Source organism: Anomaloglossus baeobatrachus, chromosome 7 (genome assembly GCF_048569485.1).
Source record: "Anomaloglossus baeobatrachus isolate aAnoBae1 chromosome 7, aAnoBae1.hap1, whole genome shotgun sequence".
NCBI classification, from domain to species: domain Eukaryota; kingdom Metazoa; phylum Chordata; class Amphibia; order Anura; family Aromobatidae; genus Anomaloglossus; species Anomaloglossus baeobatrachus.
The window spans coordinates 257,939,131-257,961,697 of NC_134359.1; positions in this window are offsets into that span (position 1 = coordinate 257,939,131).

Consider the following 22,567-nt stretch of genomic DNA (forward strand, 5'->3'; position numbering starts at 1 on the left):
GTAGCCTTTTGAGTTCAGATTGACTGGTGCTATCTCCGTTCATGGTAGACCTTTTAAATTCAGTTTGACTGGTGCCATCTCCGTCTATGGTAGACCTTTTGAGTTCAGATTGACTGGTGCTATCTCCGTTCATGGTAGACCTTTTAAATTCAGTTTGACTGGTGCCAACTCCGTCTATGGTAGACCTTTTGAGTTCAGATTGACTGGTGCTATCTCCGTCCATGGTAGACCTTTTGAGTTCAGATTAACTGGTGCTATCTCCATCCATGGTAGACCTTTTGAGTTCAGATTGACTGGTTCTATCTCCATCCATGGTAGCCTTTTGAGTTCAGATTGACTGGTGCTATCTCCGTTCATGGTAGACCTTTTAAATTCAGTTTGACTGGTGCCATCTCCGTCTATGGTAGACCTTTTGAGTTCAGATTGACTGGTGCTATCTCCGTTCATGGTAGACCTTTAAATTCAGTTTGACTGGTGCCAACTCCGTCTATGGTAGACCTTTTGAGTTCAGATTGACTGGTGCTATCTCCGTCCATGGTAGACCTTTTGAGTTCAGATTAACTGGTGCTATCTCCATCCATGGTAGACCTTTTGAGTTCAGATTGACTGGTGCTATCTCCATCCATGGTAGACCTTTTGAGTTCAGATTGGCTGGCGCTATCTCCGTCCATTGTAGACCTTTTAAGTTGACATGTTCATTACATCAATAATGGGTCATATCTTCCCATGACAGCACCAATAGAATTTTGCCCACTTATTTCACACTCCATTTCATATCCTGTAATTGTCAGATGTCTCCACCCTTTTATGTCTCTTGACATTCCTTAAGGAAATCTTTAGTTTCTGAGTATGAATATGTTGCTACCATCATTTTTCACCTCCCAGTTCGTCAAGAGGCATAAAGGGTTTTCTCCTTAAATCTAAGATTGTGATTACTACAACAAGCACAATAGGATATGGAGATCTTGATTGACATGGACAGACAGATCAAGTTATGATAATTTTACTAGTATCAAAGACGGGCAAAACAAGAAATATTAGGTAGGCAAGCTCGAACAGGCAAGATCCCAAATAAATCTGCAAGATGTTCTTCAACACTGGGGAAAATCCAGCAATTTATTTTCAAGCTTATCATTCCAGAGGTCATATCTGTGTATTTCTGTGCACAAAGAGACGTCTTGTCTTCTTGTTGTACCTATTACAGGAAACATTTGTTTAATCCCTACAAATATTTTATTAGGTGTGTGATTTTTGGTTGAAGGTAGAAGAACTGGAGAACGAGGTAATCATCCGAGGCGATCTCCACAGAAGTATGGTTTCCTCTTACAAAATAAACAATTCTTTACAAAAGGAGAACAAATGGGTCCCGTTGCACATGTTTCCAGAATGTCATTTTCTTTTTATCTGGGTCAATAAAATAAAAACATTCTTGATTATAAATGTACGTGTAGGAATATTTCATATAAATCCCAGCAACTAAGCAGTCGTAGATATGAGACAGAACATTTATTTGCAATCCCAAAGTGAGTGGACAATGTTTCGGTCATTGACTTTGACCTTCATCAGGAGTACAGATGGTTTTTAAAGAGAGATATAGATCAAATTGTGATAAAGAGCCATAAAAGAAACACTTATAAGAGATTGCCTGCAGTGGTAAAATCGTCTGTAGGTAAGCGTGCAAGCTTACTTCTTTAGATTCAAAGATGGGGACCTGACATATGACACAATAGGATGTCATATGTCAGGAAAAGGATAATTACTTGTTATGGTATTTTAGGCTACGTGCACACATTGCTTTTTTGTGTGCTTCTTTTCTGCACATAAAAAAGCATGTTTGGGCAGGAAAACAACAGATGAAAAAAACACACTTTTTTTATTGCATTTGTACGTTTTTCCCTGCTTTTTTGTCTGCTTTTTTTTAGCCATGGTGATCGCGGGTATTCTGCTGGTGTACCCCGGGTCTCACTACCCAGAGCGATGCCCACGCCACTCCCAGTAGTTTAACCGCCCTGAACACGTCGATCAATGTGATTGCAGCATTCAGGAGGCAGGGATAGAAATTAACCGTGGGTCATCACCCTAATGACCCAGGGTTACTGAGCTACGGAAAGCGTCACACACCATGCCCATTGTAACTCTGGGTCGTCACCATGATGACCCCAGGTTACTGAGCTATGGAGAGCCTCACACACCATGCCCATGGTAATCCCGGGTCGTCACCATGATGGCCCCGAGTTAATGAAATATGGAGAGCATCACACTCCATACCCATAGTAACCCTGGGTTGTCACCATGATGACATTGTGTTACTGAGCTATGGAGAGCCTCACACACCATGCTCATGGTAACCCCCGGGTCCGTCACCATGATGACCCCGAGTTACTGAACTACGGAGAACCTCCCACACCATGCACATGGTAACCCTGGGTCAACATCATGATGACCCCGAGTTACTGAACTACGGAGAGCCTCATACACCATGCACATGGTAACCCCCGGGTCCGTCACCATGATGACCCCGAGTTACTGAACTACGGAGAACCTCCCACACCATGCACACGGTAACCCTGGGTCAACATCATGATGACCCTGAGTTACTGAACTACGGAGAGCCTCATACACCATGCACATGGTAACCCTGGCTTGTCACCATGATGACCACGAGTTACTTAACTATGGAGAGCCACAAACACCATGCTGTATGCACGATGTGTGAGGCAAAATGCTGCCCTATAATCCCCTCTAGCGATAAACCATTGCTGGAGATTATAGCAATGCAGAAACAATTGACATGCTGCTTCTTTTTTTCTACAACAAAATCTGCAAGGAAAAAAAGAAGCAGCATAGGCACAGCAAGTCAGGATTGATGGTGTTAGTTTGCCTGGCACATATAGTGAACTGGTTAATGCACTATAGACAGGGCCTGGGACAGAACTGGTACTAGAATTGGTATAGAGCAGGACTGTGGATAAATTCCAGAAAGGAGAACAGCTTGTGCAGGACTCTATGAGGAGTGGCACTTTTGGGGTGATGGATACACATTGGAAAGAAACTAGAGTGTATTTTTGGATGTAACAAACAAGGACCTTTGGGAAAACACTGTAAAAGTACGGAAACAGAAGACCAGAGATGATTTTCAAGGAGGACTGAATGGAAAGTCACAGCGGATAACTTGGATTCATGCGTGTATAGAATGCCGACTTTGAAGTGACAACTGGTTAGGCATTGTATGGTTGAAAACAGAGGCTTTACAACAGAACTTGACTTAAAGAGGATAAACCACCAAGATTTTCCTATATAAACTAAAGCCAGTGCTATACTGGCGTTATCATGCGGATTCTATACATACCTTCAGTTGTGAGATCGGATATATAGTTTCTGAAATACACTGTTATTTGATTGATAGCAGCTGCAGAATACTAATAGTTGGGTTGGGTTTTGATAGTTATTCCTGCCCCTGTCTGCATGCCTGTCCTTCCTCCATCCTTCCTCCCCCTGTAATAACAGAGACAGGGGGGAGGAAGGACAGGCAGACAGGGGTGGGAATAACTAGCAAAACCCGACCCACGTATTAGATATTCTGTAGCTGCCATCAATCAAATAATAGTGCATTTCACAAATTTTACTTGCTGATATTTCAGAAACTATACATTCGATCTCACAACTAAAGGTATGTATAGAATCAGCATGATAGCACCAGTATAGCACTGGCTTTAGTTTATATAGGAAATCCTGGTGGTTTGTCCTCTTTAATTTATAAGGAAAATATTTACCTTTCTGATAGAAGTGTGGCGCCCCTGAGGCTTCCGTCGCCACAGAGACATTGCACCCCAGTCAGAGGTGTGATGTCCCATCCTGGGTAAGGAAAGGGGTACATGCCAGTTCACAGTTAAAACTGCCCTACACCCATTGCTAGGCACACACTGGGACCAGGGACAGTGGCAGCAACCCTCCCATGCTGCATGCTGAGAGGGGCCGTAAGACCCATCCCTGCTCCCATAGGGTGGTAGCTTAGCAACCGGGGGGTGGGAAGAGCCAGCCGAGTGTAGAGCAGAGAGGAAGGTCAGAGTTTCAGTTTACCTCAGAGAGTGAGAGAGTGAGGAGACAGCATGTAGCTGTGAAAGAGAAAGGAGCTCTGTGAGTTCAGAGTGTCCGCAACAGAGAAAGAAAGCAACAGAGAAGGAGAGAAACAGAGAGTAGAAGAAGAGCTCTAGTCAGGCAGGAACTAAAGAAAGAAGAAAGTGACGCTTCCTGGTGAAGACCCTGGGACTCGGAGGGTCCAGGTGACACCAAGCAGGGAACGAAGGGATTCCAGTGCCACAGATAGCTTCAGAGCTGGTGGCCAGTGAAGTCAGCTGAGAAAGGACACAATTAGAGGGGTGCACTGGCATCAACCCCCAGATCTACCCGGGATCGGCGGAGGTCCCTGACGGTGGTCCCAGCAGTCCAAAGGCTCCTGCAGGCCTTGATAAGAACTGTGAGTAAAGACCTTGAAACTGCACCCCTGGTGTTGCCTCAGTTATTTCTCTGCATAGACACTAATAAGCACCAACAGTGTCCCCGGGGCACCGCTCCACCTGTGGGGAGCAGTACCACCATTGCTGCCATATCATCACCCCGGAGGCCTCACACAGCAGCGGCGGCTTAATAGCCGTAAACCACAGGTGGCGTCACGAAATAAAAACTTTAATTACTCCCAAGTCACCAGCCATTTTAACTGACACCCACCAGGGCCACGGAGCCGGGCCCCGCCACCACTGACTACCCCCGGACTAGTCCGGCCCGGCACCCGGTGTCCCATAGCCCTGGGTGGGCGAGTCAGAAGCATAGTAACTTCAGAATGTAAAAGACAAGGAAGCCTCATGAAACCTAGTAAAGCTAGACAGATTTTAGCCATGCCAGTAAAAGATGTGTTGTATGTTCCCAGAATAGAAGGAGGACTGTTATCCATAAAGAATATGGCAACTAAGTAGAAGGTAATCTCCTGCTGGGTCCAAACGGGAGAGAGTTGAATCCAGCAGGAAAGCTACCTATACCAATGAATACTGGCAGCAGGAACAATGGAAAGTCAGGGACCATTCTGCTCAGCCAAACGCTGTGACCTTCTATGGCCAGAAACCACATGACTGTCTGTTACCTGTGACACACCTGTGACATACTAAAGGACTCTGTCATATTCAAAGTGTGCTATCCTGGATGGAAATCAGTTGACTGATAGTCATTGCCAAAGCAGACAAGCCTTCATATTATCTCAACACAATCAAGGAACAGGCAAGACCCTGCACACTTGGACACAATGACCCCGATTCATCCAACCAACAGAATTGCTTTTATAAAGTCACAAATTTTTTGCAAAAAAATGATGCAAATTCTGTCAGTGTTATGCAAGTTTTCTTAGCTCCACCAAAACGAGAAGAGCTGGGGTAGGACAGTGCTCAGCGGGGGCGTAACACCTATTCATGATGAGCTGTGGCATTCCTTATACCAAAAATCTTACTCTAGCTACTGATTGGAGTAAGATGTGGGATAAAGTCCACATCTTAATGAATCGGGGGCATCTGACTCCTACACGGGACAAAATAGATGGCCTTGTTGAATCAGGGTCAATCTAGGGCACACACTTGTTAAAAGCATTAAGATTCTGCAGAAACGGAACCTGACAAATGATCCTATAATGTCCATTTGTCCAAATACTGTAAAATTAGAGAACAGTTGACGTATCTGAGCCCGTCCTAATCTGCGTACAGCTATCATTCACCACTATTCATTCACAGCGGTGTGCACGCAATCATGACCTTTCCAGACAAGGTGATGATACAGCATTGGCAGAGCTTCACACCAACATGTTTGGCGATATCCACCTTAATGAAGACTCTGAGGATGATCTCATGAAAACCGAGAAATGAATGCGCTTTGATATGCATTGTAGTCTCCACCATAACTGCAGAGGTCACCAGTCTGGATTCCACTTTTACATGAGATGATAATCTGTCTCGTAAAGATTAAATGCATGCCAAGAATTGTTCTTATGCGCCCCCATTAAATTATATGTACCAATGAACTGGTGCAATTAGCAAGACTGTTCCAGGGCATCAAGTTTATAGTAATATGTGTACTGAGTGCTGGAAGGAGATAAAACAAAATCCATTAAGGGCTATCTTTTGTGTCTGATGCCAAGACCCAAACCGGACTTAAAGGAGCAGACACGCACCTTTTGTGAGCTCTCGACAGAAGTTTCAAACACGATTTAGTCAACCACTTGGATATGTCAGAGCTGAAAGTCCAAAAAATTCCAGATATTTCTCAGTTCAGCGTACAGGGCACCGGAGGAAATCCTGGTTTTGTTACATAGATGACTTTCAATAAGATCTTCCCTGTCTAATGCTGCTCATTAACACCTGATCCTGATCATGATAACCCAAGAGCCTTCATTTGCAGATAAATGATAGGGATAAATTAAAGTAACCCTTAGGATGATAGTTAAGTCATCCTGATAAGAAAGTAAGTAGGGCTCACCCTGTGTAAAGTGATAATATTATTAATTTCTGTTGGGAAGGGTTGATGTCACTGCCGAGGATAGAAGCTATACCAGCCGTATAGTACTATTATGCTTGCCGGGCGAGTAACGATGTTAGTAAACCCACTGGGCCACAACACACAGAAAACCCGGAGGGGCTTTACTACGGACCTGAACCTGGTCTTCTCCAGAGCCCCTAATGGTGGAGGTGTTACGCTGCAGTTATTGGTCTGGGTGCCACTCGGGAAGATCGGTACTGCGTCGTCTGCCTCCAGGGGTATGTGAGCGACAGTCACAGGTGGTAGGTGACAGCGGAAGAAGGTGTAGAAGCTCCGTCTGGAATGGATAGATGGAGGCGGCAGTAGCAGCTGATGAAGATACTTTGCGGCAGCAGGTGTAGAGGTTCTGTCCAGGATGGATGGATGGATGGATGGATGGACAAATTGATGGTTGTGGCAGCAGCAGCTGGAGAAGGTGCTTTGTGGGAAGGGGAAAGGAATGCCTTATCTCTGGGGTAAGGGGAAAGTGGTGACCCCTGACAATAACCTACAGCTCACCCTCACTGCCCTCACCAACCCTATACAGGTTCCTCTTCTATCGCCAAGCTGGATACCTCACCCTAGGCAAACCCTGATTTGGGACCTAAGTAAAGATGGTGGGTATGAGCTCTTCATCAACATTACTAACGCTAAGGGAGACAAAAGGAAACAATGCAGGGGAAACACAAATGCTACCCCCTGAGCTCAGGTAGAGAGCAAAAGTCAAACACTTATGTTAGGAGCAGCTATCTCAGAAGTCTCTGGAACAAGAGGAGACAACCGCTGCAGACCACAGCCAGGAACAAATATAAACCACACCCAAACCACTCCAGTGTGAAGTTTATAAAGGAAGTCAGAGGCTGGCGACTGAGAGGAAAAACTGACATTTTCCCAGGGTCATAGAGTCCACTGCTGCAGAAAAGGGGAACTGTCAGATGACAACACGTGCCGCCAATCTCTAGGATTTTCTAAAGGGCATGTTACACGCTACGATATATCAAATGATATGTCGTCGGGGTCACGTCATTAGTGACGCACATCCGGCCTTGTTTGATATATCGTAGCGTGTAACACAAATGAGCGACTGTGAACGAGCAAAAATACTCACCTTATCGTTGCTCGTTGACACGTCGCTCATTTTCAAAAAATCGAACGTCCTTCTGTGCTTCGGTTGTTCATCGTTCCCGAGGCAGCACACGTCGCTCCGTGGAACGATGAACTGCAGCTTACCTGCGGCCGCCAGCAATGCAGAAGGAAGAAGGTGGGCGGGTTGTTTACGTCCCACTCATCTCCGCCCCTCCACTTCTATTGCCCACCGCTGTGTGACATCGCTGTGACGCCGAACGTCTCTCCCCCTTCAGGAAGAGGATGTTTGCCACCCACAGCGACGTCGTTCGGGAGGTAAGTTCGTGTGATGGGGGTTACTGAGTTTGTGCGACACGGGCAACAAATTGCCCGTATCGCACAAACGATGGGGGCGGGTGCGATCGCACATGCGAACGCACGATAAATTGATACGTGTAAAGCAGCCTTTACACTCCCTTCCACTGGATTGTCAGCCAATATAAATAGGGAGAGAAAAATAAATAAACAGTTTGTGACACCAGTTGGGTTTTTTGGCTTTGGTATGGCCGGGCACTGCTGAAGGTCCCCAGGAGCTAGGTGATGATGCACAGTGCCAGAGGGTTATCCCCTCACCTCACTAGGGTTGGTTCCTGGGGAAGTTGGAGTAAGGATGGTGCAGCAGGGAATAATCAGCCAGGGACAGGACAGGGAGCTTTTACCTTTTACTAAGTTCTGCAAAACAGTTCAGAATATTCCATACAGCATACACTAGGATGGCGGTCTGACCTGTCCCAATGAGAGTTCAGTTTCTCTGCTGTGTTGTAGTGTAATCCTCACACTGCTACTTCAACTCCTGGGAAAAGGTATCTTGAAATCGTGGGATTTCCAAGATAGACAAATTTTGGATCCGTGATCCCTTCCAGTGAGCAGGCAACTCCTATAGGAACACTTACTATTGCTTGTAGACGTTTTCGGATTCAATGATGTCGCTGAGCTCCTGGGCAATTTCCCTGCTCCTTATAAAAAGGCTCCCAGCAGTCTCTTAGTTTGTCACTGACCCTGAAAGTCTAGGTGGCCTAGGGACTGATACCCCGCTGGCCCTTTCAGAGAATTCAAAACCCACCTCAGCCCAGGACCATCTCCATTTTACACTCTCCACACACCACACTGACTTCTCCTCACACTCAAAACTCCTCCCTCCCCTTTTAGGGCTCATCCACAAGCCTTCTCTTCCGACTAGGTGAACAGCCCCAATAGGGAAGTGTAGGCAAATGTGTGTATGCAGTGAACAGCAGAGAAACCAAATATCATTATAGCTTGCATTACATGTTATATACATTGAGATATACATGCAGACATTCCTTGTAGGGCCCCTCTGTAGTGTATGGCTTTAGTGTATAAGTGCGTCTTAGATAGAATAAATACAGTGGAACCTTGCTTAACGAGAACAATCCATTCTGGGACTGTGCTTGTTAACCAAGTTACTCGTTAGGCAAAGCAAGATTTCCCATAGGAAATCATTGCAATGCAAATGATTCATTCCACAACGTGTTAAATTTCCCATCCTGGTGCCCTATTCTGTCATTCCACACATGCACAAACACACACAAACTCACACAAACACACACAAACACACATGCACGCACGCACACGCACATATTATATGTTTGTGGCGCCCTGGCCTAGCCAGGTCATCACAGATAACACACAAACACCCCACCCCCACATTAGACAGGGACACCAGCCAAACACAAAACCCTTGTTGCCTCTCTCCAGGGTCTGATGTCCACACCAGGTGGGGCAGAGCCAAGCGGTTGGCCCCACCCACCGAGGAGATCACAGGCCTGGAGGCGGGAAAAGTGACAGATTAATCCAGGAGGTGGAAGTGAGAGGAGCAAGTACTTGGGTGTCTGGGTTTGTGGCCCAAGCACTGACAGCAAGGTTGGCAGACGGTGGTGGCCGTCTGCAGGAATGGTGAAGCAACGCGGAACCGTAGGACCGGGGTCGGGCGTTGGCCCGCCGCGGTACCGACCGGGGAGCAAAGTGAAGCCAGCACACACAGGCAGGGCCATCGGAACCCGACCAGGCTTGAAGCTGCCGACAATAGTCAGATCCGAATGTGACTGGAACCCCAGGGGTTTCCTAACAGCAAAAGTCCCGATTGAAGGCAACTGCTCACACCGTGAGGGTATACAGCTACCGCCTTAGGCTAAAGACCCAAGGGCCAGCACCTGCGGGCAAACGGGCTCCTCCGGTACCTATACACCGGGGAGCGGACTACCGTTGGGGATCCATAGTAGTCAAACGAGAACATCAAGGTGCAGGGAAAGACAACCGCCATCACCTGTCCGGGGAGAGAGACACAGCAGCCGGCTGCGGGACCCGTCCATCCAGCCGTTTGGTTTACCGAGAACTTCGTGCATCTCTTACAGAGTGAGTACACCCGTGCCATCCGGCATCGCATCGCGCTGTCCCTGCAACCCTGCACCTCACCAACCCTGCCTCCCCGTCACCTCATCGGGCCCCGGGACCACCGACCCCTACCCACGGAGGGGGAAAACAACATCCCAGCTGCTCCCTACCATTGCTCCCGGGATCCCCGTCATCATCAGCGGTGGTGCCCATCTTCACCACGACCCGTGGGTGGCGTCACGGACTTAATCCCCCAAACCAACCACCCCTTTCACTCACGGGCGAGGAGCGCCGCTCGAGTCCCCGGATCCGGCCCCCCGCTCGAGCCACCGAGCAGCAGTCGCAGCAGCGCCGGACCCGAGCGTTAGCAAGAGCGCAGCAGCGGCGGCGTCCTCCCCGCCCGCGACATGCTCACCTTACCTTCCGTTCCATCACCGGTCTCCTGGGACTTGCTGTTCTCTGGTACAGGGCCGGGCTGTGTATCGCGTTACCATAACGACGAGGGAGGAACTTCCCGGCCAGAGCGCTGACGTCAAAGGCAGAGCCGCTTGCCTCTGATTGGCCAGCGCGCTGCCTTTCAGTAGCGGCGACAGGAAGTTCCTCCCTCGTCGCTATGGATGCCGATACACAGCGTGGACTGGAGCGCAGCGGCGAACTACAGGACCCAGGAGGCCGGCGATGAAACGGAAGGTACACTATATTATGTTATATTATATGCTCACCTTACCTTCCGTTCCATCGCCGGCCTCAAGGGTCTTGTAGTTCGCCGCAAGGACGTTGCGATGTACCCAGGAACTACAAGAACCATGAGACCGGCGGTGGAACGGAAGGTAAGGTGAGCATAATACTGTATGTGTGTGCGTGCGTTTGTGTTTGTGTGTGTTTGTGCGTACATGTGTGTGTTTGTGTGGACTGTAAGAGCGGGTTAGAGCGCGGTGGATGTATGGAATCGGAAGTGTGCAAGGTGAGGACTTCGCTCGTACAGTAAAGCTTTCTCGTAAAGCAGGTTACAAATTTACAGAAAGCTTTGCTTGTTAAGTGAAATTCTCGTTAAGCGAGGTACCACTGTAAATTAAAATAAATAAACATATCATGTAAATTATGATTTATATATTTATTTGGTTCTTGATAAGCATTATTAGTACTATCAGGTTTGGACCTATTGAAAGCTGCAGCATCCCACTACTTCCTACAAACTAACTCTACTCAACCCATTTTCCCTCCCCAGCACACATACTTACAAAGGACACATGCCCTACACTAATTTCTACCTCCTTCCTCTCCCCCCCTCTTAGACATGCTCTCTACATACACCACTCCATACGCCTCCTACACTCCGTCCTCCCACTTCTCCCCACGTCCTCCCCCCTGGTCCTTTGCCCTACACCACTTCATATTTATTTATTTATTTTATTTATTTTTTTTTTTTTTTATTGTCTCACTCAATCTGTTGCTCCCCCTTTCATTCTTTACATCTGGATCTGATACTGAGCTCTGGTTTAATGGCATTTTATATTGAGTTGATAGCCTCGTGTTCTCCTCCCGATGTGCGATCCATACCCAAAACACACCAAGTAATTGGGGGTGTGGGGGAGGGGAATGGAAAAGTGATTAATCACTACTAGACTGTATACGTTGATTGTTATTCATATTACTTGTGGGCGTTCTCCGCAGAAGGGAGTTCCTGAAAGACCGTAGGCTTTCCCGCACCTCTATTAGGGACGTGGCAGAGTGCCACATTAGACAATAGTCTACCAGTAGATACCTAAGATCAGTAGGCACCCTAGTCCTACTTAGCTTATCTAATTTTACCTTTCACCACTATCTTATCTCTGCTCTTTCTCTTCTCCCCTTGGTTTTCCCTATACCCTGCCTACCCTTTTCTGTGATGTCGCACCTCACCTTTTGCACTTACAATACTAAAGGCTTAAATAAACCCGAAAAGAGAAGTCAGATCCTATATCGCCTGCACAGGAAGGGAGTTAAAATAGCCCTATTTCAAGAGACACACTTCATAGCCTCCAACACTCCCAACTGTAAAACCAAGAATTACCCGACATGGTTCCATGGCCCACACCCCAACAAGAAGGCATGTGGGGTTTCCATTGCTTTTCACAAGACATTCCAGCCAACAGTTCTCGACACGCTCACTAGCCCGGAGGGACGCTGGCTATTTCTTAAAATATCTTTCCTGAATAATACTTATACAATCGCTAACATCTATTTCCCAAATCAGGACCAGGTATCCTTTGGAGTGGAGACTCTGGAGAAGCTGGCAGAGTTTGCGGGTGGCACCTGTATCATCTTGGGAGGAGACTTCAACCTTGTGCTGGATCCAGCCATGGATTCGTCCTCTGGTAGGTCTGCAATCCCCTCCTCGGCACTACGCAGATTAAAACGAGAACTAACATCCCTTAAACTAGTCGATCTTTGGAGGGTCTTACATCCCGGAGTCAGAGACTACAGTTTTCATTCCACAGTTCATAATAGCTACACCAGACTAGACCACATTTTCATATCCCACGACCTGCTAGACAAATCCCCGGGTTGTTCAATGGATGTTTTTCTTTGGTCGGACCACGCACCAGTATATGGGGAAATTGGGGTGAGAGATATGGGGGGGGTGGGACACACATGGAGACTGAACGACAACCTGCTCAAGAATGAACAATGCCTGGAGGATATTCATAAAACCATTGCAAACTTCAAAATAGATCATATGGCAGATCCCACACCTGCCCCGGTCAAATGGGAAGCGTTGAAATGTATGATCAGGGGGGTCTGCATATCCAATGGATCAAGAATTAAAAAAGAAAGTGCAAGGGAACTAAAAGAACTGTTAGCACAACTAGGCCATAAAGAAACGATAAACAAAACCAAATCCAGTGACACCATTAAAACGGAAATTTCTACTATCCGCCACCAAATATTATCTATCCTTGACCGAAAATCACTGTGTATCAGAGATAAATTTCGTAGGAATATCTTTGAGTTTGGAGATAAAAGTGGACGATTGTTAGCCAGGACCCTTCACCCCAGACAGGCACAAACCCCAATATTAGCGTTAAACTCACAGACAGGTACCCAGATACATTCCACCCCTGACATATTAGAAGAATTCAGAAACTACTATACAAAACTTTATAACATCCCATCCCCACATACCCCATCACCTGATGCGAGACATCGCGACATTTGGGAATACTTAAACAAATATGCCCCAGACCCCCTTGAAGATGCGGTAGCTGAAGACATAGACGAGGATTTCTCAGACACAGAGCTAAGCGATGCCATTAAAACCCTTAAAGTGGGTAAAAGCCCTGGTCCTGATGGGTTCACCCCCCGGTTTTACAAAATATGTGGAGGGGCCTGCAGCCCTATAATGCTGAAAGCCTTCAATTCCATAACCAACACATGCCAGTTCCCTAAACAGACACTCCAAGCCCGAATAACTGTAATCCCCAAGCCTGGCAGGGACCCACTGACCTGCTCTAATTACAGACCTATCTCACTAATAAATGTGGATATTAAATTGTACTCTAAAATGATAGCCCTGAGACTAGGCCCCCTCATACCCAAACTAATCCACAAAGACCAGGTGGGATTTGTCCCAGGGAGGGAGGCACGGGACAACACTATTAGAACCCTGTCCCTAGTGGCCCAGGCACGTCAGCGTCAAATCCCAATGTGCCTCTTGACAGTAGATGCCGAAAAGGCATTTGACAGAGTCCATTGGTTTTTTTTAGAAGCCACGATGCAGGCAATCGGCGTCCGTTCGCGCTTACTACAATGGATAAAAGCATTATATCACGAACCAACGGCACAAGTGGGCGTGAACGGACGCCTGTCAGCTCCATTTAATATTAGAAACGGTACCAGACAGGGATGCCCCCTATCGCCATACCTATACATCCTGGTAATGGAATCCTTAGCAAATGCACTCAGGGAAAACCCTTCGATAAAAGGGATACAGATAGGACAAACATCTCATAAATTAGCACTATTTGCGGACGATCTCTTGATATATGTGACACAGCCGAAGACTAGTTTGCCCAACATACTGCAGGAGTTTGAGATCTTTGGCAGACTCTCCAATTTTAAAGTAAACCTACAAAAAACAGAGATCTTAAATGTATCGCTACCATCCGTAGAAGAGAATACTCTCAAACCCGCCTTCCCCTTTAAGTGGGCCAGCAATTACATTAAATATCTGGGGATCAGGGTTTCTCCCAACCACCAAGATCTATATAATCACAATTTCCCAGACCTTTTAAAAAATATCCACAAAGACCTCATAGCATGGCATAACCTCCCCATTTCCTGGTTCGGCAGGGTCAATACAATTAAAATGGATGTCCTACCTAAAATACTATACCTGTTTCAAACTATCCCACTGAACCTAGGAGAAAATGTCTTCCTCAAGTTAAAGAAGATGATCAGCAATTTTATATGGCGTGGCACCAAACCCCGACTGAAATACTCAATGCTGACTAAATCTCGCTGGGACGGAGGGGCGGGGCTCCCGGATCTTAAAGCTTATCACGCAGCAGCGGTGGGTGGTTGCATATTGGATCTCCTGCACAGTAAAGACAGAAAATTGTGGGTGGAGATTGAATGTGAACTATGCCCGAATATGGCACACGGAATCTTCTGGTTGTCATCTAGAACTAACCTTGGGACCCTGGGAGTTTCCCCGATCCTCTTGTCCCTGGCTACAGCGTGGAGGACAGCCAATAGACGATATAGATTGACAGGAGAACCGGGTCCTATGACGCCTCTGGTGGGCAACCCCGCGTTTCAATGCTGGTTTCACGAACCTCATCCCAGACTGATTTCAACGCCAATGGGAAGGATTCCACGAGTTAAAGACGTAATTACCCAACAGGGATGCAAACCACTGATATCCCTGCTTGGAGACCGGCCACGGGAACCAGGTTACTGGTTCCAATATCTACAACTACGTAGTTTCATAGATTCTCTGGCTCCGGGATCTGAGATACATAAGGATCTGACTCCATTTGAAAAACTATGCTTCCTTAGAGAAACACCCCCTCACATAGTCTCAATAATCTACAACATAGCAGTGCCCGAGGGGGGTGGAGGAGACGACTTGCCTGACTACGTTAGACATTGGCAAACAGAATTGTGCCAGACGTTTCCCAAGGCACAATGGTGTAAGTCATTTAACCTAACACATAAATCCACCATTTCTTGTAGAATGCAGGAACTCAATTATAAAATCCTCTCACGGTGGTATAGGACACCCGCCAGACTACATAAAATGTTCCCAGAGGTATCTGACGCCTGTTGGAGGTGCAAGACCTCAGTGGGCACAATGCTACATATCTGGTGGACCTGCCCAGGGATACAGGGTCTTTGGAAAGATGTCTTTGCTCTCTATAACCATTTACATCACACGGAAGTGACACCCTCACCGGAAGTGGCCCTCTTATCAATGTATACAGGGGCAGTCTCCAAGGCGAAGAAAGGCTTGCTCTCGTACTTTATGATTTCAATGAGGCAAATCATACCGAGGCATTGGAGATCCCCCTGTACATTGAGGAGAGCAGACTGGGTAGAGGCTATGGATAGCCTGCGGCGTCTGGAGGAGTTGAGAGCGTTTGACGAAGGGAAAGACTCCTTGTGTTTCTCGGTTTGGTACCCGTGGCTTCAGTATAGAGAAACACAGCAATTCCAAACCTGGTTACTCACAGGCGCTCTATCACAATAAATATTCAAGAAGCCGGGATGGGCTCCCGGACACAGGAGTGGCGCGGCATCACAATACAGACCTTCTCCCCCCCCATTTCCCCATGTCTTCCCCTCTTTCCCTTTTTCTCTACCTATCTTTCTCTCCCTCTCTCTATATCTCTTTCTCACCTAATTGATATACATAGGGTCATGTTTTCATACCTATTGAACCAGACTATACAGAAGGAGTTGCCTTTAACACTTTACACGGAATAAATATAAAGATAGAAGATTATTACATGTTAAAATTAAGATGTTCTATAGGATGTTTTACAGATTTTACCTTCCACATGATTTGCGATACATTTCATAGTACCATACGTTTTACGAGACTTCAAGACATAGGTTATTTTATAATCTTCATATGCTGTAACATTGGGTAACATGAAAGACCCTTATGCATTTCTTATCTTCTGTTATATGAAAACTTTTGAAATAATAAAGAAATATTAAACGAAAGCTGCAGCATCCGAGAGTCAAATCACTATAATTAACCTCCGGCTTCCTGTCCGGGCCTAGCAGCGTTTGTGGATGTTCCCTTCTATTTTCTCCCTTGTATGATGTAGGCATATTTTTATTGGATATCATGCCATCTGGCAGGATACATCCATGGTTAAGTTGATGCTTAACATCAGGGAGCCTATCAGTGTCATATCTCCCAAGTGATGTATTGCTCCTAAGATGATGCTATCAACAGAGCCCATCCAGGAGCTTATTCAGCTTAATTACAGGAAGGAAGGAAAGTCACCGCTCTGTAGGTTGATATCAAGAGACTCATCAAGCTGAAATAGACTTGGCCGTACGCTGAAGAGACATCATTTAAAAAGTATTACACTGAAGACACTTCCCGTTACCTGCAGAATCTTGTAAGATGGCAGAGATAAGAGCAAACTCCTTGATAGAACAAGACGTGAAGATCTCATTTTCCGTACAAAGAAAACTTGTCCTAATTCTTCTCTTGTTCAGATCCTCTCGTGGTTATTCTACGTCCTTGAAGTAATGTAAACAGTTCCCGGATGATTTCTCAAAAGATTTTTGTCTTTAAACTGTAACTGACGCCACCGGCCATGGGAAAAACATCTCCGCTTCAGATCTGCAAGAGGTGAAACAGCAGCAGAAGTTGTATCTAGACCTGATAAAAAAAAGGATATGAAATGTGTATTATGCAGATCTAGCAGGGTTAAAGGCGTTGTCCGGGCATAGGTATTTGTGACGCCCTGGCCTATCAGGTCGTCACAGGGTATTGTGCAATCTGCCCTTCTGCATGATATCCACCTCCTCCTTGGTTACGGATCCCTAACCTATGGTGTTGCTAAGAACAGGCTAATCAAAACCCTAGGAACACTCTGCACCACACCCACCAGACACACTAGTGGACAGCCTGAAGGGAATAGGGTTGGCCACTTGGGGGGTTGTTTAAGGGAAAGGTCAGGAGTGTCAGGAGACAGTCAGTGTAGTGTTGGAGGTGAAAGTGAGAGGAGGTCAGGAGCTGGGCTCCTCAGTTACTAGGTGGCAGATGTTGGTCTGGGCCTGGTAGGAGCTGGACCCCGTTCGCAGGGGATCGTGACAAGGGGCACGGACTGTCGAGGAGGACAGCCTGCGGCCTTGTGCCATCACCGGGCAGAGGCCAGGGCATGACGGGGTACATGGACTCTAGGCCAGGAAGTAGCTTCAGGCGTCCTGGTAATTTACCTGATGAGGACGGAGCCTTCAAGATCCGTTCTCCACCCGCTCCAAGATCGGGGTATTAGCGCAAAGAGGGGGATAGGACTTTCCCTCTGCATAGTCCAGAAAATCCCAAGTATGAACCCTGAGAGCAAGCTCACTCCGTTAGCCATACGGGTGAGCGGGACCCGTTTAGTTTTAAGCTGAAAGGGACCAAATACAGTAAAGAGGTGCCAAGGACAAGATCACAGGCTAACAAGCAACACCAACGGGCACGAGATCCAGGCGTGCTCCCTCCCTGCTGCAGTGGCATCAAGAAGTTTGGTTTACCACAGTTATCGGCGTCAGCGTTATTGGACTGCATGAGTATGCAATTAACCCTTACCGGCTTGATGGCATCTTCCCGACACTATCACCGAGTCCCGGGGCATTCCCCCTACCCGTGGAGGGGTTAAACACCTGGCTGCCCACACCATCGCCACCGGGTACTCCCAGCCACAGCGGTGGTACTTCACCCTTACCACACACCACGGGTGGCGTCACGAACTGTCCATACCATCCCTTGTACATAGCCCCCCTTCATTGAGTGGTCGCACGACCCCCCGGGTCCGGAGACCCCTCGAGCCACCGCGAATCCGAGCAGCCCGGCTGCTGGCACAGGGGCAGCCTATATTTAATATCATATCTAAAGGATAGTTAGGGGTCTAACACCAGGTGCCCCCCAATAAACTGATTTTTGCTCCGATGGCAGAGCCATTTTCATCTACTGCAGTGATGAGCAAGCACCACCATACTTGAAACTAGCAGGTTGGATGCTCAGAAAGGTGTCACTTGAGTATCATAACACTGGAAGTCAATGGGAAACTCAAGCATTCTTCCATGATTTTTGAAAAAATGTTTGCGTTTCCCATTGACTTCCATTATACGTCCATCACGAGAGGGTGACCTACGCTTGTGTACCCCACCTCCCCCCAAAGACATCAATAATTTCAATATAATAGTGTACTATATTTACTATTTATTATTGTATAAGGTGTAACGTAGTGTGGGATATAGCAATGTTGTTTTATTTGCATCTTTTTATTAACATTCTACAAATTTTAATACAAGAAGTACAATGAAAAAGGGAGGAATTAGGGAAAGAGGAAACAGGAATAGACATAAAAGAAAAAGGAAAAAAACAACAGTTAAGTGTCCCCTTCATGGCCAATGCTTCATGATATAGCAATGTTATTGTGAGTATAGTACATCACAGGGTTGAGTTTATGTGGGCCGCAGTACAAAAACCGGCCACAAGAGGTCACTGGTTTCCCCTGGATATGGTTAAATTTCCCTGGGCTAGATTGGATTAAAGAGAACCTGTCAACAGATTTGGTGACTATAAACTGCGGCCACCACCAGTGGGCTCTTATATACAGCATTCTAACATTCTGTATATAAGAGCCCAGGCCGCTGTGTAGAACATAAAAATAACTTTATAATACTCACCTAAACTGTCGGTTCGGTGCAGAATGGTCAGATGACAGTCTCCGTTCTCCGGGTGCAGCGCCTCCTCTTTCGGCCATCTCTTTCCTCCTTCTTCTGAAGCCTGGGTGCATGACGCATCCTACATAATGCACACGCACCGGCATTGAGGTCCTGCGCAGGCACACTACAATACTTTGATCTGCCCAGCTCAGGACCTCAATGCCGGCCTGTGTGAATGGCTGGGGTCCATCACCCCACTGCCAGTCCTTGTTGTAGACTAAATAGTAACCCACGCAACACCAGAATTCACTTGACAACCAATATTGTTCAGTTTATTCTTCACACCGTTATGACAGACAAGACCTGACTCCAAATTGTTCTGATTCTACTGTTTCTGTGGTAATCTTTTTCGACCTTTCCCCCCGCTATCTAGGAACACATTCTCAAGCTGCCAGGTCTGTGTCTCCATTCCCCCTTCTTCCTTACACCTTCATCCACTACTGGGCCCCGACAGCTCTCTAGTCGCACAATTCTCTAAGCTCGCCGGGGTGAGTAGTAGGCTCCGAACCTCTTGAGGTTACCTCAGGGTTCCCTAACTGATACTGACACCATGGCCTCATCTTCTCTTACTCAAACCCTATCTAGAACTAGTACCCCATGAGGCCCACACAACTAAACAACCCTCTTGGCACCTGTCACTCCTCTTCTACCTTGACTTAACTCTGTCCTATCTGATATTTAATATACTGATGCTCCAGCCCGCACGCTAAGTTTCGCGCGCTCCATCAGGAACCTACACTCATACATATAGCATAAAACATTGTAGGGATGACTACCTCTACATTCTTTTTACTTTTGGTTATGTGGAATGTTATTTTTTCCGCCAGTTGTCAGAAGAATTTTTGCGTCAATGGTGGGATTGAAACAATTTTATTTCTAATTAATTAAACAATTAATTAGTTAGATTATTTATTTAGTTAGATTTAGGATATTATTGGTTGAATTCGACTCGCGAATGGTCATCTTTAGTGGTATTGTTAATGGAAACACATGATTGACACTATTGGGTGGCAGCAACATAACACATCTAGGAGGAGAAAAAAAAATTGTGGTCACTTGTAAGAATTTATGTAGCATCAAATATCAAGAGGCTGATGAAATCACCTGACAACATCCATTGGTTTAACATACCTATACTAAGGACCTGTCTGCAGCAAAGAAATTCCATAGGAAATTCCAGTGGTAAAACGTCTACACCTTAATACGCTGCTGGTAAGATCCTTTTCATTTAGTGGTTCCTGAGGAATGCTAATAGGTGATCCCAGTATAATCCCACCATGAAAGGTGGCTGCGAAGTGTCGTCACGCCCATAAGGATACACCATGAACTTTTCCAGACTCATTACTGAGAAAATGATGCTGAACTCACAATTTACTCACAATTACGGGAAATAGGAAGTTTATCCTTGGAAAGAGTCCATACGCTAATTGACTCAGCTGACATGGCATCAAAGCTTGGGTTGTGAACTTTCCTATAGGTTAGCACACACCTATGATGAAAATAACACATGTGGTCAATTCCAATGATGCATCTAATGGGACACTACTCAACTAGAATCAATCATCCAGGTCTGAATTCTAGGACTGCGTACGTTACACAGCTCATGGGTGTTGTATTTTGTCCCTAGCGCACACAAGATGTTTTTCAAGGGACTAGTCCATGAAAAATAGGTCTGCAGACAACAGTGGTGTAACTAGAGTCTGATGGACCCTGGTGCAAAATTTGCAAATTAATACCTGGCCCTTCCCCTGCATGTTGGTCAGATGTATGGGTCCCTGTAGCATTCTAAATCCTATAAAGCCTCCCTGCTCATTATGTAGTAATGTCCCCCATACTGTACTAATGTCCCCATCCTGGGCCTCTTCAAGCTATATACGTCCCCCATCCTGGGCACGTTCCTTGTATATTTGTCCCCCATCCTGGACCCCTTGCCGGTAGATATATCTCCCATCAATGGGTCCTTGCAAGTATTTATGTAACCCCCCTCCGGGGCTCCTTCGTGGTATATATGTTCCCAATCCTGGGCCCCTTGCAGGTATATATATCTTCTATAATGAGCCCTGTGAAGCCCCACAGGTGTTGTGTCGGTGCATTACCTTCAGGGACTCCACGTAGCTGGATCTGGTCACAGGTAGGAGATCTTCTTCTTGTCGTGACGCCACTCTCAGTATTGCGGCCAGTAGGGACCGCCACTGCAGGTTGAGGGTCGCCTGGGGCTGATGGTATGTGCAGTTAGTTGGAATAGCCTCCTGAGAGTGAGGCAAGCCCCAGGGCCCGGTGTAGATGCGTAGTACTACAAGTCGCAGAATGACTCACACAGGCAGAACTGTCTTTCAAGGGCTTTACTCACATTTGATGGCAGGGTGAGTAGCCCGGGCGTAGCTGAGATGAACCAGGTGGGAACCAGGTATCCTTCAGGCTGACTTTATGAGGGTGACTACCAACTCGCCTTCCTTAGCCCTTGGTGGTTTGGGGTGACCCCGACTTTGAGTCCCTATGGGGGTCACCCAGGGAAGATGCTGCAGCCTCTCTCCCCTTCGTTCGCCGTGTGCTTGTCGCCTGGGCCAGATCACTCCAGCTTCTTGCCTCCTGTGAGCTATGGGCCCTAACTGTGGCTACGTGGCTGCGGCTTTTGTGGTGTTGTGGTGTGGGCTTTGAGAGCCCCACACCGGCAGGTTTAGCAAAAGAAAGCTGGATCTATCTCCGCTTCGGGATCTGCCGCCCGTTTGGGCCAGGTACTCTCTAGCAGTCTCCTTACTTCCCACTCCGTTGCTCTCTCTCTAGCTGAAGATGGATTTCGGGTAGCACTCCTAGTTGACCGTTCTCCCCCGTCAGTAGCCACTGCGCGGGCGCTGTTAGACAGCAACAGCCCCACAGGTCTGCTCCTCACTGAGCCCTATGGAGTTCTCTGCTCTAACTGACTCACTGCCCCTCCTCTCCTGTTCTTGCCTACGCCACCTAGCAACCAGACTCTCTTACCACACCCCTTGAGAGGAGATGGAGGCTTTTGGCCCCCTCCACTATTCCAGTGAAGGTCAAGGCTTTTCCCCCTCCTGGGATCCCCAGGGGTCCTCTCATGGGTACATGTGTGAGAGCTGATTACTATGCGCCTGTGTTCCACACCCCGGTCAGCCTTCTGGATTACCTGTATTGTACTGTCCCCAGCATGGGTGCAGTACTCAGTGGTGCCTGACCAGGTCAGGGGCGCCACATTCCCCCTTAGTTATCACCAGCACGTCCTCGGGCTGCAAGACAACATTTTAAAATGCATAAAACATTAAAACATGTTAAAACTTGTAAAAGCACCAGGTACCATACATCACCACCCTCCACCCACAAGTCCGTTAACCCACCCAAACCCTTTCACGTTGGCCGCGACTTCAGCCACTTCTGGCAGGATGTAGAGGCGGCTTTCATGGGCTGGTGGTTTCAGGGTATACCTGGCCTGGTGGATCCGCGCCTTCAGCCTCTTCTGGCAGGATGCAGAGGCGGCCTCCACAGTTGGTGCTGACCAGGTACCCTCTTTGTGGTGGAGAGCCAGGCCCCATAAACAGGCATGCTCTCTGGTTGCAGGTGAGCCAAGGCCCTATAT